Source organism: Lissotriton helveticus, chromosome 2_1 (assembly GCF_964261635.1).
Source record: "Lissotriton helveticus chromosome 2_1, aLisHel1.1, whole genome shotgun sequence".
NCBI classification, from domain to species: domain Eukaryota; kingdom Metazoa; phylum Chordata; class Amphibia; order Caudata; family Salamandridae; genus Lissotriton; species Lissotriton helveticus.
In genome coordinates this window covers 1,440,648,848-1,440,664,155 of record NC_136059.1, presented here as the reverse complement: position 1 = coordinate 1,440,664,155, position 15,308 = coordinate 1,440,648,848, and the positions used below count along the sequence as shown (strand labels likewise).

The window sequence follows — 15,308 nt, the reverse complement described above, 5'->3', positions numbered from 1 at the left end:
TGGAAGATGAGTGTGTGGGTGTTCAAAGGTTGACCAGAGATAGGACTCACAACTGCATCCACGGGATGTCGTCATTCAGTCCCTCCGTGTCGCTCCTTAATTTAAAGACCCATCTTTGTTCTTTTCTCAGTAAGAATCGGGAGACATCTGTGACATGATCGGGTATGTATGGTTGTTCTAGAATCAGCCACTCCAAGTCATCAGGATTGTGTTTTTTATCGAGAAAGTGCGAGGTGAGCCAGGTCGCTTGCTTATTGCGCCTAATTGTGCTCTTATGTTCTTGTATCCGCAATTTGATCTTTCTCGTAGTCATTCCTATATACCTTAAGCCACATGGGCAGGTGATCAGGTAGATGACCTTTTCACTGTTGCAGTTGGTGTGGCGTTTAAGTAGCCACGGTCGAGTGGTACCTATGTCAACCGAAAGAATCTTTCTTGTTTGTGGACACACCGAACAGTTCCCGCATGGGTGATGCCCTTGAACTGGCGGGAGATTCCACAAAGTAGATGTGGGTTCTTCCACACTGTATCGAGGTCTAGTGTGGACCAGTTCATCTTTCAAATTCATGCCTCTCTTGAATGAGAACAATGGCAGAGGGATGTTCTCACCAGAACTATTTAAGATCCGCCATTTCTGTCTTATTATTTTCTGGATCTTGGAAGAAGAGGTGTTATAAGTGGTCACACATACCAACCTATCCAAAGGTGGTTTCTTCACTGGAGGTTCCAACAGAGCCTCGCGATGATTGTTCGCAGCTCGTTTCAGAGATGTTCTGACTAGAGTGTTGGGGTAGCGACGCATTCTTAACTTAGTTGAGAGATCTTTTGCTTGTGAGTGGAAGTCTGTTATATTTGAGCAGTTCCTCCGAACCCTCAGGAACTGGCCAAACGGGAGATTCTCCCGGAGGGAACGGGGATGGTGGCTGTCAAATCTCAACAGTGAATTGCGTGCCATGGGCTTCCGGTGTAAGGAACTGGCTAGATGTCCTTCTTGTGGAAAGATTAAAAGATCCAAGAAAGGAAGCTCGGTTCTGCTGTAGTCTAATGTAAACCTTAAGTAAGGGTTCTGACCGTTTAACCACTCCTGAAAAGACAGTAGAGATTGTACGTCTCCACGCCAGACAACCAAGATGTCATCAATGTACCTCTTCCATATCATCAATTGCTGATGATGTGGATTGTTGGTATTCAGTACATGGTGAGTTTCAAATTGGTGGACGTACAGATTCGCCAAGCTGGGCGCAAATTTGCTGCCCATAGATGTCCCTGATATCTGTAGATACAGGGAATCCTCAAAAGCAAAAAAAAATTCCGTCATTGCAATTCTTGCCAGTTCCATTATAAAATGAATTGGTGTTGCAATGTCGAGAGAAGAATTCTCTAGGAGTTCTTGTATTGTTTGTAAAGTTTCTAGTTGAGGTATACAGGTGTACAATGATTCTACATCAAAACTAGCAAGTATGTCTGAATCAATGTTATACTGTACCTCAGGCAGCACGCGTAAAACATCCTTCGTGTCCTGAAGGTATGTTGGCATCTTTTTCACAAGAGGACTCAGAAAAACATCAACAAATGTTGATAATGGTTCTAACAAAGATCCAATTCCCAAGATAATGGGACGACCAGGCGGTGGTCTGGCCGGTTTATGGATCTTGGGCAATGTGTAGAAGTAGGGGGTGGTCGGACACTTGGTAATCAAAAAAGTTGCCTCTTGTGACGTGATCCATCCTTCTGTGCTGGCTTCTTCTACTAGATGTTTGATCTCATTTGTAAGTCTAGCGGTGGGATTCTCAGCAAGGGGGGTGTAGAACTGTATGTTGCCTAATTGTTTTAGACATTCAGTTCGGTACGAAGTGGTGTCTTGAATAACTATAGCACCCCCTTTATCTGCTGGTTTGATCACTATTTTAGTGTCCTTAGACAGGGTTTCAAGGGCAGCCCTGTCTTTTCTTGAAAGGTTTTGATAATTGCCTTGTTTAGAAAAAACAATGGATTTGAGATCTTGTAGTACGGCTGCTTCAAAAGTACCTACTTTGGATGGTACTTGTTGAAGTAGAGGCATAAAGGTAGATTTGACTTTCAGCCCTGTACTTTTATCTTCAGTCGGTGTATCTTGCTGTTTGTCTTTGAAAAAATAGTGTAGCCTTACTGTCCTGAAAAATCGTTCGATTTCTCCTCGAAGGATGGATCACGTCACAAGAGGCAACTTTTTTGATTACCAAGTGTCCGACCACCCCCTACTTCTACACATTGCCCAAGATCCATAAACCGGCCAGACCACCGCCTGGTCGTCCCATTATCTCGGGAATTGGATCTTTGTTAGAAACATTATCAACATTTGTTGATGTTTTTCTGAGTCCTCTTGTGAAAAAGATGCCAACATACCTTCAGGACACGAAGGATGTTTTACGCGTGCTGCCTGAGGTACAGTATAACATTGATTCAGACATACTTGCTAGTTTTGATGTAGAATCATTGTACACCTGTATACCTCAACTAGAAACTTTACAAACAATACAAGAACTCCTAGAGAATTCTTCTCTCGACATTGCAACACCAATTCATTTTATAATGGAACTGGCAAGAATTGCAATGACGGAATTTTTTTTTGCTTTTGAGGATTCCCTGTATCTACAGATATCAGGGACATCTATGGGCAGCAAATTTGCGCCCAGCTTGGCGAATCTGTACGTCCACCAATTTGAAACTCACCATGTACTGAATACCAACAATCCACATCATCAGCAATTGATGATGTGGAAGAGGTACATTGATGACATCTTGGTTGTCTGGCGTGGAGACGTACAATCTCTACTGTCTTTTCAGGAGTGGTTAAACGGTCAGAACCCTTACTTAAGGTTTACATTAGACTACAGCAGAACCGAGCTTCCTTTCTTGGATCTTTTAATCTTTCCACAAGAAGGACATCTAGCCAGTTCCTTATACCGGAAGCCCATGGCACGCAATTCACTGTTGAGATTTGACAGCCACCATCCCCGTTCCCTCCGGGAGAATCTCCCGTTTGGCCAGTTCCTGAGGGTTCGGAGGAACTGCTCAAATATAACAGACTTCCACTCACAAGCAAAAGATCTCTCAACTAAGTTAAGAATGCGTCGCTACCCCAACACTCTAGTCAGAACATCTCTGAAACGAGCTGCGAACAATCATCGCGAGGCTCTGTTGGAACCTCCAGTGAAGAAACCACCTTTGGATAGGTTGGTATGTGTGACCACTTATAACACCTCTTCTTCCAAGATCCAGAAAATAATAAGACAGAAATGGCGGATCTTAAATAGTTCTGGTGAGAACATCCCTCTGCCATTGTTCTCATTCAAGAGAGGCATGAATTTGAAAGATGAACTGGTCCACACTAGACCTCGATACAGTGTGGAAGAACCCACATCTACTTTGTGGAATCTCCCGCCAGTTCAAGGGCATCACCCATGCGGGAACTGTTCGGTGTGTCCACAAACAAGAAAGATTCTTTCGGTTGACATAGGTACCACTCGACCGTGGCTACTTAAACGCCACACCAACTGCAACAGTGAAAAGGTCATCTACCTGATCACCTGCCCATGTGGCTTAAGGTATATAGGAATGACTACGAGAAAGATCAAATTGCGGATACAAGAACATAAGAGCACAATTAGGCGCAATAAGCAAGCGACCTGGCTCACCTCGCACTTTCTCGATAAAAAACACAATCCTGATGACTTGGAGTGGCTGATTCTAGAACAACCATACATACCCGATCATGTCACAGATGTCTCCCGATTCTTACTGAGAAAAGAACAAAGATGGGTCTTTAAATTAAGGAGCGACACGGAGGGACTGAATGACGACATCCCGTGGATGCAGTTGTGAGTCCTATCTCTGGTCAACCTTTGAACACCCACACACTCATCTTCCAAGGTATGCCCAACCTCATGATTTTGCAACATCTGACAGAAAACCTTTTGTCATACAAGACGAGGCTCACTATTGGCTCCCTATATACCAACGTTAGGGTAAGCACAGTCCCTGTTTGAGAGTATCAATATAGTGTCCCCCAAGCACCTGGCTAGACTCTACACTAGGGCTCCTTGAAACGATTTCGGTGAACCGACACTGTTTTAGACTCAGTCTCCGAGACCATTCAATTACCATCACAGATCATACTCTATACCTGTATGATCAGCAGACTCTTATCTGGTGCCTTACTAACGCACTGACATCTGTCCGTCTTTAGATGACAACTCATATGCTGGAATTAGGTACCGTGCCTTCAAGTATCGCACGTTACTTGCCTGCTTTCCATTTTCCCAACTCTGCGAGGTGAACGCAGTTTGTGTACTTAGTTCCATTTTATTTCATTTTATTTTATTTTCCTTTACGGTTCCTATGCGAGCCAACCAATTAAATTCGCAACGGCCACATATGTATGTCTCAAGAGTAATGCGCAATAGCTGCCAATCGCTTATGTGTTTTTTTGATTTTTGTTTACAAGAGGGCTTGTTTATTTCCGCTTCCGTAAGGAGCTAACCAATCAGAAGAGTCCGCATGCTCACGCATGCGTAGGAGCTACAACAACAACCCCCGCCTCTCGTAAGCTTTTTGAAGACGAGGGCTTTAATATTCTTCGTGGTGACCAGACGAACGTCACATGAAAAAAGGGCTTCTATTGGTCCAAACTAAAAGAACTCACTGAACCAATCATAGAACCGCTTTTGACAGCTCTCCCTGAGGTTCGTCTAACATGTAGTGAGGACTATTATTGGTTCAGATTATAAGAACTCACTGAACCAATCACAGCACCGCTCTTGATAGCTCTCTCCAAGGTCCGCCAAACATGTACAAAATCTCGTGCACTACACTGCGTCACCACCTCCCCCTCGGCTCAGTTTCTAACCCGAGGCAACGACGGAAAGGTGAGTGAGCGCTGTGTGTTCGAAACCATACAAACAGGCGGACTTGCAGATAGGCGTATGTATATATGGGTCGACCTGATATTTGTAAAGAAATTACTTTTCATTTTACGATGTATCATTCATGGCTCCGGCTGTTTTGCTATGTTGCTGCTCCAACCACCCTGTGAGGCAGCTGAGTTGATTTAAACCAGGGAGTTGTGAGAGACATATTTTTCTTTTAAAAATCCCCCCTTTTTTGTGCAAACAATCGTGGCCTGCCATATTGCCTTCTATGTATCACTGATGAAACGTTCTTTTTCGACTGTTTAGTCTGAATCTGAAGTTATATTCAGATCTATGCGCTTATTTTCAGTGCGTGGCCTCCTTTACCCTGAGCGGTCGCCAGGTGAGGTGAGGTTCTTCCTCCCTTCAACTAGGGTGAGTAATTATCGAATAAACACAAAACTTATATAGAAACATGAGAAACTTGGGATAGTTGTTTATATCTTTAACCCTGTCTTGTTTTTGTTTCCCACATTGTATATACAGGAGAAGATACACCAATTTTCTTTGAAAATTGGATAGTGGTTGTAGATTTCCTATCACATCACATTAAGTAAGTGTTGCAGTAGTACATCATAGGTCCTGACGAAAGCCGGTAAAGGCTGAAACATGTTGACCAAATAACACACATGGTGAATAGCAATTCCTTGCATGCTATTATTACACTGCTTTTAATTATACCACCTTGATGGACAGACCTAATAAAGTTTTTCTTATGACATCAAAGTAGGTATTTTTAAACCACTTGGATTATTTTCCTTTTCTTTTCTTTCAATTTTGAGCACTGCAACTTTTTGCCCCTTCAGCTTACACACTGTCATCTTCTTTGGTTGAATGCTCAACCAGTGGGTCCAATATTAGGTAGCCTCAGACCTCTCCTGAGGAGGAGCCTACTGGACACCATTTTCCAATGTGAATAACCCAGATGACGAAATTCCACTTTTGAGTGGGCTGATGGGTACTTTTTCTAGTTTTCATACTTTGTATCTTCTCTCCCTCTCTTTTCTTGGTATAACAATGTCACTTCTCTGGACTAACTTTGTGGTCTCAGTATGAATGTGGGACACTATTAGGTTCCATTGAATCCATTTAATTCAGACTTCTGGTATCTTTCGTGTGTTTAATTGTCTAGTTGGGGGACAAGGTACCATTCGGTCTAAAAAAACATTTGCCCCTTGGACCCCTCACCACTCTTTTGTCTCTTTGTTAACCCCTGGTACTCACCTGACTCTATCCTGATCCAGTGTTGCTCTTATCTTCCCTGTGCTCACGAAGAGGTTCCGGTTCCTGGAGTTCCCTGGAATCCTGTTCCCCGGCGCATCTTCCGGCTCCTAGGAAAAAAGAAAACAAGATGTGAAGACCGGTTGCTTAGCAACCATAGAAACTCAATCGGTAAAGTGCATTCTGAAGTAATTGTCACCGCGGAAAGACTTTAATTACCATTTTAAACTCTGGCAGGACATTTTGGAGTACGTCTGAACTGAAGTACTTCAAGGCAAAGACTATTTAGAGACTTGTTTAAGCATTTCATTTGAATGCACAAGAAACAAGTTATTCTAAGTAACAGTAGTATAGAAAGTGTGGAGCGTTTTTAACCCGTTATTGTTTAACCCGTTTGTTGCTTCGAACGTTCTGCGCCAGTGCTGAACGTTCGAAGAAATGGGTGCGGCCGCGTCGGCCATCAGACATGCGCAGCACTGGCAAGGTAGTGCTCGCGACGACCGTTGGCCGATGGCAGCACTCAAGGGGTTAAAGGACAATTCATACAGATTGAACTGAAATAACACTGACAAAAGTGTTTTTTTTTAATTTGTTTTTATTGATTTTACAAAACAGTCAGCCAGACATTATAGAGTAATACATTATCATACAGGTACAAGGCATGATTACATATGTTTACAGCCAGTTTAGAGTAATACACAACGATAGCGCCGAAGATCCAAAAGAGTCACCGTATGTCATCACATAGAGGTCTGAAATCGTTAAATGAGTCTCTAACCGCAAGCCAGTACAGAGAATTCATAGCATTCTCGTCTACACCAGTAGTCCAGCAAAACATACCATGATTAATCAAATCTGTCAGGACCCATTACAGTTATATCAACCTAACAAAACTTAAACTTACCCAACCCTCCCTCCCCTCCCCGCATGCTCGGTAACAAGTATTTATATTAGCATTTGCACAGTTCCATAACTGTATATCTCGGTTCCACAGTCTGTCGTAGTTGAACTGTACAGTCCTGCTAAATTACATAATATAACCCATGTATAGTGTAAGGAGCCCATGTGTCCCAAAACAGTGGTCCAAGCCCCAATCAATAGTCACTTTACGCCTTAGTAGGACAATATATCTATCGCAGCATATTCTTCTATCATTGCATTCCAGCTCAGCGAAATCTGTGTTTTCCTTAGGCCTCTATATTCCTCCCTTTTTAGTTCAGCCCCCTCTGCCTTACCCCATCTCGTCCCTCCTGAAGGCCAGTCCTGCAGGGACGGGGCCCTAATAGCCTTCCATCGTGTAGTTATGGCTCTTTTAGCTATAAGGAGCGCAAGATTGTCAAATCGAGAGGCGGGATTACCCTTCTTTTCACTGGGCCCTAGTCCCAGTATGCAGTATTCCAAGGTGTCATTATGGCGCACCGGGGCTATATCCGCCAGTATTGTGCATACAGTCACTCAGTAGTGTCCCAGTCGAGGGCAATCCCATACCGTGTGTATCAGCCCCGCATTGGGTGCGTGGCAGCGCGGGCAGGCATCATTTGCTCACGGAGACATAGTGCTCAGTCTGCGTGGGGTTAAATAAACTCTGTGTAGCAGCATCAATTGAATAAATTTAAATTTAGGATTACGAGACACCTTCTTAGGGTATCCCAGTATAGTGTCCCATTCCTTGACTGTAAATTCATGACCTACGTCTCCTTCACACCTGTCCCGTAAAAGTCATAATGATATCGCTGTCTCAGTCTGAATTCCTTAAGCTAGCCATTTTTTCAGGCGTGCCCCACTTCCCATTAGGTATTGCATGGTGAGTAGTGTATTCGTGGTCGGTTCAGTGTCCTCTGGTGACCATGTAGTGCGTATATATCTGGATATATGTGCATGTAGTAGGAACATTGTATTGGGGGCACCATGTATGTGCACAAATGTTTCATGTGTCATTAATTCACCCTCAGTAAAGAACTCTCCTATCGTGGTGATGACCGCTCCAGTCCATGCTTGAATAGCACAGTTACGGGTCATTCCCGATCGTGTAGGGATACCCAGTAGCGGAATAGTGGGGGCATATGGTGTCATCTGTCCAGTGTATCTCACTGCACTCCTCCAGTAAGTAATGGCTAACTTTAATAAGTGGGGTGTTGATGCCGGTAGGGGAGCCTGAGGTAGTAAGAGCCAGTGAATGACCCTCTTGTCCCTATCCCGCGATGTCATAGCCAACTCATGCAAATTACGTCCTGCAAGCCAATATGCTAGCCACTGCAATTGGCTAGCGTAGCAATGCGCACGCAAATCCTGCACTCCCATCCCCCCTTGTTTCGTGGTTAACTGTAATTTCGCTAGGCTGATATGTCTGCACCCTGTGCCCCATATTAGGTCTATTACCAGAGAGTTCAATACCTTAAAGATCCTCAAGGGGACAAGTACAGGTAAATTGGTGAAATAGTAAAGTAGCCGCGGCAGCAGTACCATTTTTGTGATGGCTACTCTGCCTGCCACCGATAGGGGCAGTAAAACCCAGAATTGGGCTTGAGATTTGAGAGCAGTGATCATGCGCGTCAAGTTGCCATCTAGGAGATCTGTGGCATTGAGATAAATCTGTATTCCGAGATATTTAAAAGTATCAGGTGCTATGTGGAAGGTCCAGGGGCGGAACGTAAAGTGACCGCTTCTCGCAGAGCTATCAACGAAATATGCATACGACTTGGCAGCATTAATAGCCAGGCCAGAAAGTTCTTGAAATGACTCTAACATGAAGGGCATGGGGTGTGTGTCTGCATCAATGTCTTTAATATAAAGGATGAGATCATCTGCGTATGCTGAGACAGTGTGGGATGCACGACCTCGCGTTATTCCCTTACAGGCTGCAAAAGCACAGAGTCTGTGCAGGAGCGGCTCCAGTGCCAGGATAAACAGCAACAGCGATAAGGGGCAGCCCTGCCTGGTTCCCCGAGCCACCGTATATTGCCCTGAAATATGCTGCCCGTGCGCAACTGTGCAGTGGGGTTCGTATATAGTAAGCACACCCACGTTATAAATTTCTCAGGTATACCAAATCGTGCGAGGGCATAAAACATATAGTCCCATTTCAAGGAATCGAATGCCTGCCTCAGATCAAGTGATATGCAGCCTTCCTTAGTACCCGTGTCAAGTGTGTCCAACATGACCTGGTGTAGGCGTCGGATGGTTAGTGCCGTGTTCCTACCAGGTACAAACCCACATTGATCGGTGTGTATTAGTGTGGGGATAAACTGACCAAGGCGAGCGGCCAACAACTTACTCAGGATCTTATAATCCGTATTAAGGAACGATAAAGGTCTGTAGCTCGAAATAAGCAAACTATGCCTCCCGGTTTTTAATAAAGAAACCACTTTCAATGTAATATCCGGAAGGCAACCTTCTTCCAACGACTCGTGGTATATGCATTGTAAACGTGGAATCAGCAAGTTGGCATATACCGCATAAAATTCAACCGGTAAGCCATAATTCCCTGGGGTTTTATTACGTGGCAAAGCCTTAATCGCCTGCCGGATTTCTGCCCCTGTTATTGGTCATGTTAATTCGTCACGTTGTTGTTGTGTGATTTGTGGTAAGCAGAACCCGTCAAACAAGGGTACAAAATCAGTGTCAGTAAGTCCAGGCAGTGGACCGTAAAGGTGCTCGCAGTAGTCCCTAAACGTGGTGTTGATGTCTAATTGCGTGTTCACCACAACATCCAAAGTGTTCCTAATTTCCAATATGGGTGCGGGCAAAGAGGTGTTTCAAACCATTCGTGCTAGTAATGGCCCAGAACGGTCAGCCTGTGTGTGTTTTTTCTGTGGGTATAGCCTGCGATCGACAACACATAGCTCCTCAAGTAGTTCTTCGTATTGGATGTTAGCCTCCCGTAGCTGTGTCAATTGTTCATTTGTCCCCGCAGCCTACCCCTCCAGCGCAGCCAATTTACCCTCCAGGTCCGTAAGGCGTTCTATTAGTGCGAGACGAACTCCTGTCTTGGTGCTGATTGCCACTCCCCTAATGACTGTTTTAAATGCATCCTATTCCATCTGGCGGATGCTAGCAGACCTCGTATTTTCTGTAAAATAATGGGCAATCGCCTCCGAGAGGGCATTGCGGAAGACCTGATCTTCCAACATTGTGGGCTGTAGTTTCCAAGTCGGTTTTGGGGTTGGAGCCTTGCCTCACTGTAGAGTTAATTCCACCGGGTTATGGTCCGGTAGGGTTCTTCCCATATGGAGCACAGAAGTAACGGACCCCATCAGGGTGCCAGAACATAGCAACTGATCTATCTGAGTGTGTAGTCTGTGTGGTTGTGAATAAAAGGAATACTCCCTAAACCCTGGATGCTTCCCCCGCCATGCGTCATGTAGATCCCACCCCTCCGTCCACCCTTTGAGTGCCTCTGCTTGTTTTTTGTCAACGTCTAAGACAGCATTAAATTCGCCCCCCCAGCACCCAAGGATATTCTGTCCAGTCTGTCAAGGCTGCACCCAGTGTAGCTACATATTTATCCTGGTCAATGTTCGGTGCATATATACAGTCCATAACCACATGAGCCCAGTCCAAAAAGCCATGGAGCAACACATATCTGCCGCTGATGTCTATTTTCTGCTATAGGAGCCTGGCAGGGACATTATTTTGCACCCTCACCACCGCCCCCCTGGAAAAAGCTGCGTATGTTGTAGCAAACAGTTGCCCCCTCCACCTTCTCTGCAACTTGGCTGCCTCAGCAGTATTGAGGTGTATTTCTTGCAGACAAGCTATAGCAACCTTCCTTCTATTAAGTTGCACCAGGACACAGTGCCTTTTATGGATTGAACCCATGCCCCTCACGTTCCAGGTACAGTAGGTATATTTGTTATGTAATGCCATTGTGGTGCAGAAAGCGTAGGTGCCATGTGGAAACCGAATCTCAGTAAACATAAATTGTCTATGAGCCGAGCATGTAAATTTCCCAATATTAGGTTCCCCCATAAAACATCAGAGGACCAAACTTGAAACAGAAGTCCAACATGGATTCTAAAGAATGAATGCCTTATCGCTATCGCCTAGGGGGTGAAGGCCAGAACTGCGACAGTTCAAAGAAACAACGTATTGCCCATTTGAGAAGGTCCTGGTTACTTTAGCACACTTCCCTATACAGCTTAGTTACACTAGACCTACTAAAGCAGTCACCAACAGTAGTATATATACTGCATAACCTCTGCATTCTTTACCGCTCTCGGACATCCCGGAACACCACATTAGAAATCTCAGGCAACCTGAGCTGTAATCGATGGGAACAGCGTTATGCTAGTTTCAGAGTCAGAGCGCACAGTATCCACATCTGATGAGTGCTCCGAGGTCGCCGCAGCCTGGGCATCGTGAGTAGCCAACGCTGCCGACGTCAGGAGTGCATCTTGCTGGCTATTCGTAATCTGTTCCGATGTTGGGCCAGCATCCACAGTGTCTGTATTACTGCCATATCCCGATCAGGGTAGTCCAGTTGTTCGTATCGGGGAGGCACGGCATAGCTGTCCCGATGGTAGTGAAGTTTGAGCAGCCTCCGGTGTAAAACTTATTTCAAGCCAATCCTTTGCTTCCTCCGGGTTTTAAAAAAAAAAAAAGATTTTTGTCCATAGACAATTTTCAGGCGAGCTGGAAAAAGCAGTGCATATTTCAAGTTGCGTGCACATAGGTTCTTCTTGACTCCTAAAAAAGTAGCTCTAGCCCTCTAAACTGCCGGGGTAAAATCCGGGTAAAGAGAAATTGTCCTGTTCTCAAAACGTATGGGAGCATTCTCTCTGTAATGTAGTATGTGTGCTATCAGCGGGCGGGGTGGTGCACCCGGCTGAGGATGTCGGGGAGGCACTCGGTGCGCTCTCTCCACACTTTACAAGGATGTTAGGTTCTCCGTCGCTACATGGTCTCTCAGCCAGTCCTCTACAAACTGTGTGGGGTTGGATCCCTCGCTTCGCTCCGGTATACCAAGAATGCAGACGTTATTGCGGCGGGACCTCCCTTCCGCATTGTCTACTCTGTCCTGCAAGCACTTCAGTTGACGTTGAAATTGCTCGAGCTAAGTGGAGTGCATGGTTTGCTGGGGAATCAGATCATCCAGTGGCAGTTTATTCAATTTGACCTTGTCTGCAATTTTTTTGTGGTCCGCTTGCAATAGGTCGAGATTGGTGGACATCGTACCCAGGCGCGCCTCGAGTGCCGTCCATGAGTCTCGTATTTCTTTCAAAATTAAGTCCAGCTTAGCATCGTGGGGATCTGTTCCAGTGGGAGGTATCACATCATTGTCCGAAGCATTGGAGGGGCCAAATGTGAGATGTATCTCGCCATTCGCTGCCGCATCCGCTTGCTTGTTCCTGGTGCGTCCCATTGTGCCATGGCGTCTGCCAGTCCATCTCTGCTCCCGGATGGTCACTTGGGGGACCACCAGGGCGCAACACTTGGTAGTTTTTATACACACATGTAGGCTCAGGTTCTTGTCGCACATAAACCGCGCCTGCAGACACGGTTCTCACAGGTCATGGGCTTTTAGTCTCAACTACGTGCTAGCTTCACACTCCCCATGGTCACTTTCGGGGATACTGATCGCTGCACCACCAGCAAGCATCAAATCCGCCCCAGTGGTAGTAATATCAGTGCACTCCCAATCCAATCCCGGGTGCCCCTCCACAGCTAGGGCAGACAGCAGGTGGAGAGCGTCACTATTACCTGCACGTGTGGTCACCAAACATGGAGGCAGGGGTGCAAACTGTGATGTTTCCTCTTTCCCCTGTTATCCCTTCCTTCCCCTTTAAGATGTGTCATTCTTCTCTACGTTCCAAGTTCTAAGAATGTACCTAGTAGCATGATTCTCTTTTGGTCAGTTACCTGTGGCTGTTTATGGATGAGGTTTTATTAAACCCACTCTGCTTTACTGAAACGACCTGTCATTCATTATTTCATATTTAATTGAACAACATTATACTGGCGACGATCGGAAACGAAAACAACCTCAACATAGCAACACATCGAAGTTCCTGACCTGTCCCCTCCTCCAGCGGCTGATTTCAAGACCACATGAGAAGCGAAGACTTCCCAGCGGCAGCTTTGATGATGACATATTGGTGAGGAGAGCGGGAGGTTTCGTTAATAAAATATGGGACTTGAAGATTAGTTACTAGCAAAAGGACTTTGCGCGATTAAACAGAAAAAACGTTAACTGCTCGCGCTTTGCTCTCGCGCTTCACTCCAGTGACGTCATCTTGCAATTCAAGCGCATGCGTTTCAGACGCACTGACGCCGCTCTGCGTTTCAGGAGAACCACGCTGCGGTTCATTAGAACGCGCGGACGGAAAGCAGAACACTCTGAACGCGCTGCATTAGAACACACTGACAGAGAGCAGAACGCGCTGAAAACACTGAAATAGAACGCGTTGATCACATTGACGGCATAAAGAGCTGAAAGGAAGGCAATGTTAAATACAATGGATATTGTTCCTCAGTAAAAAAAAAAAAAGCGTTCCAAAAGAATGTACATTATTAGTGACTAACGCTGCATTTCAAAGGGATTACTCTACATTCTGAAAGATTGTTCTTTATTATAACACGTTCTACTCATTTAAACAAACATTAGCCATGTAAAGAAGATAAGCACAATACAATTCACACTTACTAAAAAAAAAAAAAAAAAAAAAAAAAAAAGTTATTCGTAAATAACAAGATATAAACTCATTCTTACATTTGTTTTAAAGAAAAAATGCAAAATGTAACACAACCTGCGTTTTTTCTTACAAGTCCAGGGGAGCCTAATGTGAAATGGAAAAAATGGAAGAAAATATTCGCAAATTATGCCAAGGTTTGCGGAACCAACTTGAGTGCTGAAAGAAAGCATTCACTTCTTCTTCATTGTCTAGGAGGTGAAGGACAGGATGTTCTTGAACATTTGCCAGACTTATCAGCTGCAGAACAAAGAAACCTAAATGAGTACGAAATTGCCATTGTACAACTTGATAGGCATTATCTACCTAGACTTAGCACCATCATGGAAAGGTACCATTTTGGCCTTCGTGAACAGAAAAAGGATGAAACTGTAGAAGAGTACGTATCTTCTTTGAGGAAACTTGCTTCCTCTTGTAACTTTGGTCAGACACTTGATGAACGAATACGTGACCAGTTCGTCTTGAGATGCGCACATGATGAAATAAGAAAAGAACTGTGGCTAAAAGATGAGCCTCCTTTAGAAGAAGTTTTGACTATTGCTAAACAAGTAGAGCATATGACAAGATGTGTCGGAGAACTAAAAAGAGAAAAAGAAAAGCCGTCCACCTCTGAGTCTAAAGACGAAGTAAAAATTGACGAAACTGTCAGTCAAATAAAAAAAGTGGAGAATGTCACAAATGATGAGAAGAATGTTAGGACAACTAATCCTTCTTTTTCTTCCTCTAATAATAGATTTGCTTGTTATAGATGCGGTCAAATTAATCATTTGGCTAACTCACCTATGTGCCCTGCATTGAAAATAACATGTAATGTATGTAATAAGAAAGGTCATTTTGCAAGGTTGTGCAGAAGCAAAACGTATAATGGTGACAACTCAAGAAGGCGGTGGCCTCAACCTCAAATAAGGTCAATTTGTTTTGAAGTTAAGGATGACAAATCTGATCATCCCTCCCATTTAGTTAGAGTGGAAGGCTCAATGATAAATTTAAAATTTGATTCCTGATCAAAAATAACTATAATTGATGAAAAATTGTATAATGAGCTATTTAAAGACAAAGTCAAACTGTTTAAATGTGATATTTTTCCGTTGGGGTATAGCGAGAAACCCATTGGAATGGTAGGATATTTCATGGCAGAGATAGAACTTGGTTCAAGAATCACTGTAGGTAAAGTCTATGTGTCTAAGAAAGGTGATGCACTTTTAGGTTGGTTAGAACAACGCTATTTAGGAGTGACACTTGATCCAAATGCCACTCCCCAAGTCAGAATTCAAGAGGTATCTAACCCAGTACGAGACAACAAGTGTGATGAAGGGTTGTCTTTGTCTTTGGCTAAACAATTTCCTAACGTTTTTAAAGAAGAGTTAGGATGTCTGCGTGGTTACAAACACCATATTAAATTAAGAGCAAATGCTTTTCCTGTTGTGGCTAAAGTAAGAAGGATTCCTCT

The 15,308-nt window shown here is 44.3% G+C and overlaps 1 long non-coding RNA gene across 1 annotated transcript in view; it reads right to left on the bottom strand.

The window, feature by feature from the left end:
- LOC144819790 (uncharacterized) overlaps positions 1–15,308 on the bottom strand; it is a 347,845-nt gene that overhangs the window by 134,304 nt on the left and 198,233 nt on the right. Inside the window, exon 3 of the long non-coding RNA XR_013607568.1 lies at positions 6,174–6,280. This is a non-coding gene — a long non-coding RNA (uncharacterized LOC144819790). The remainder of the gene's footprint in view (positions 1–6,173; positions 6,281–15,308) is intronic.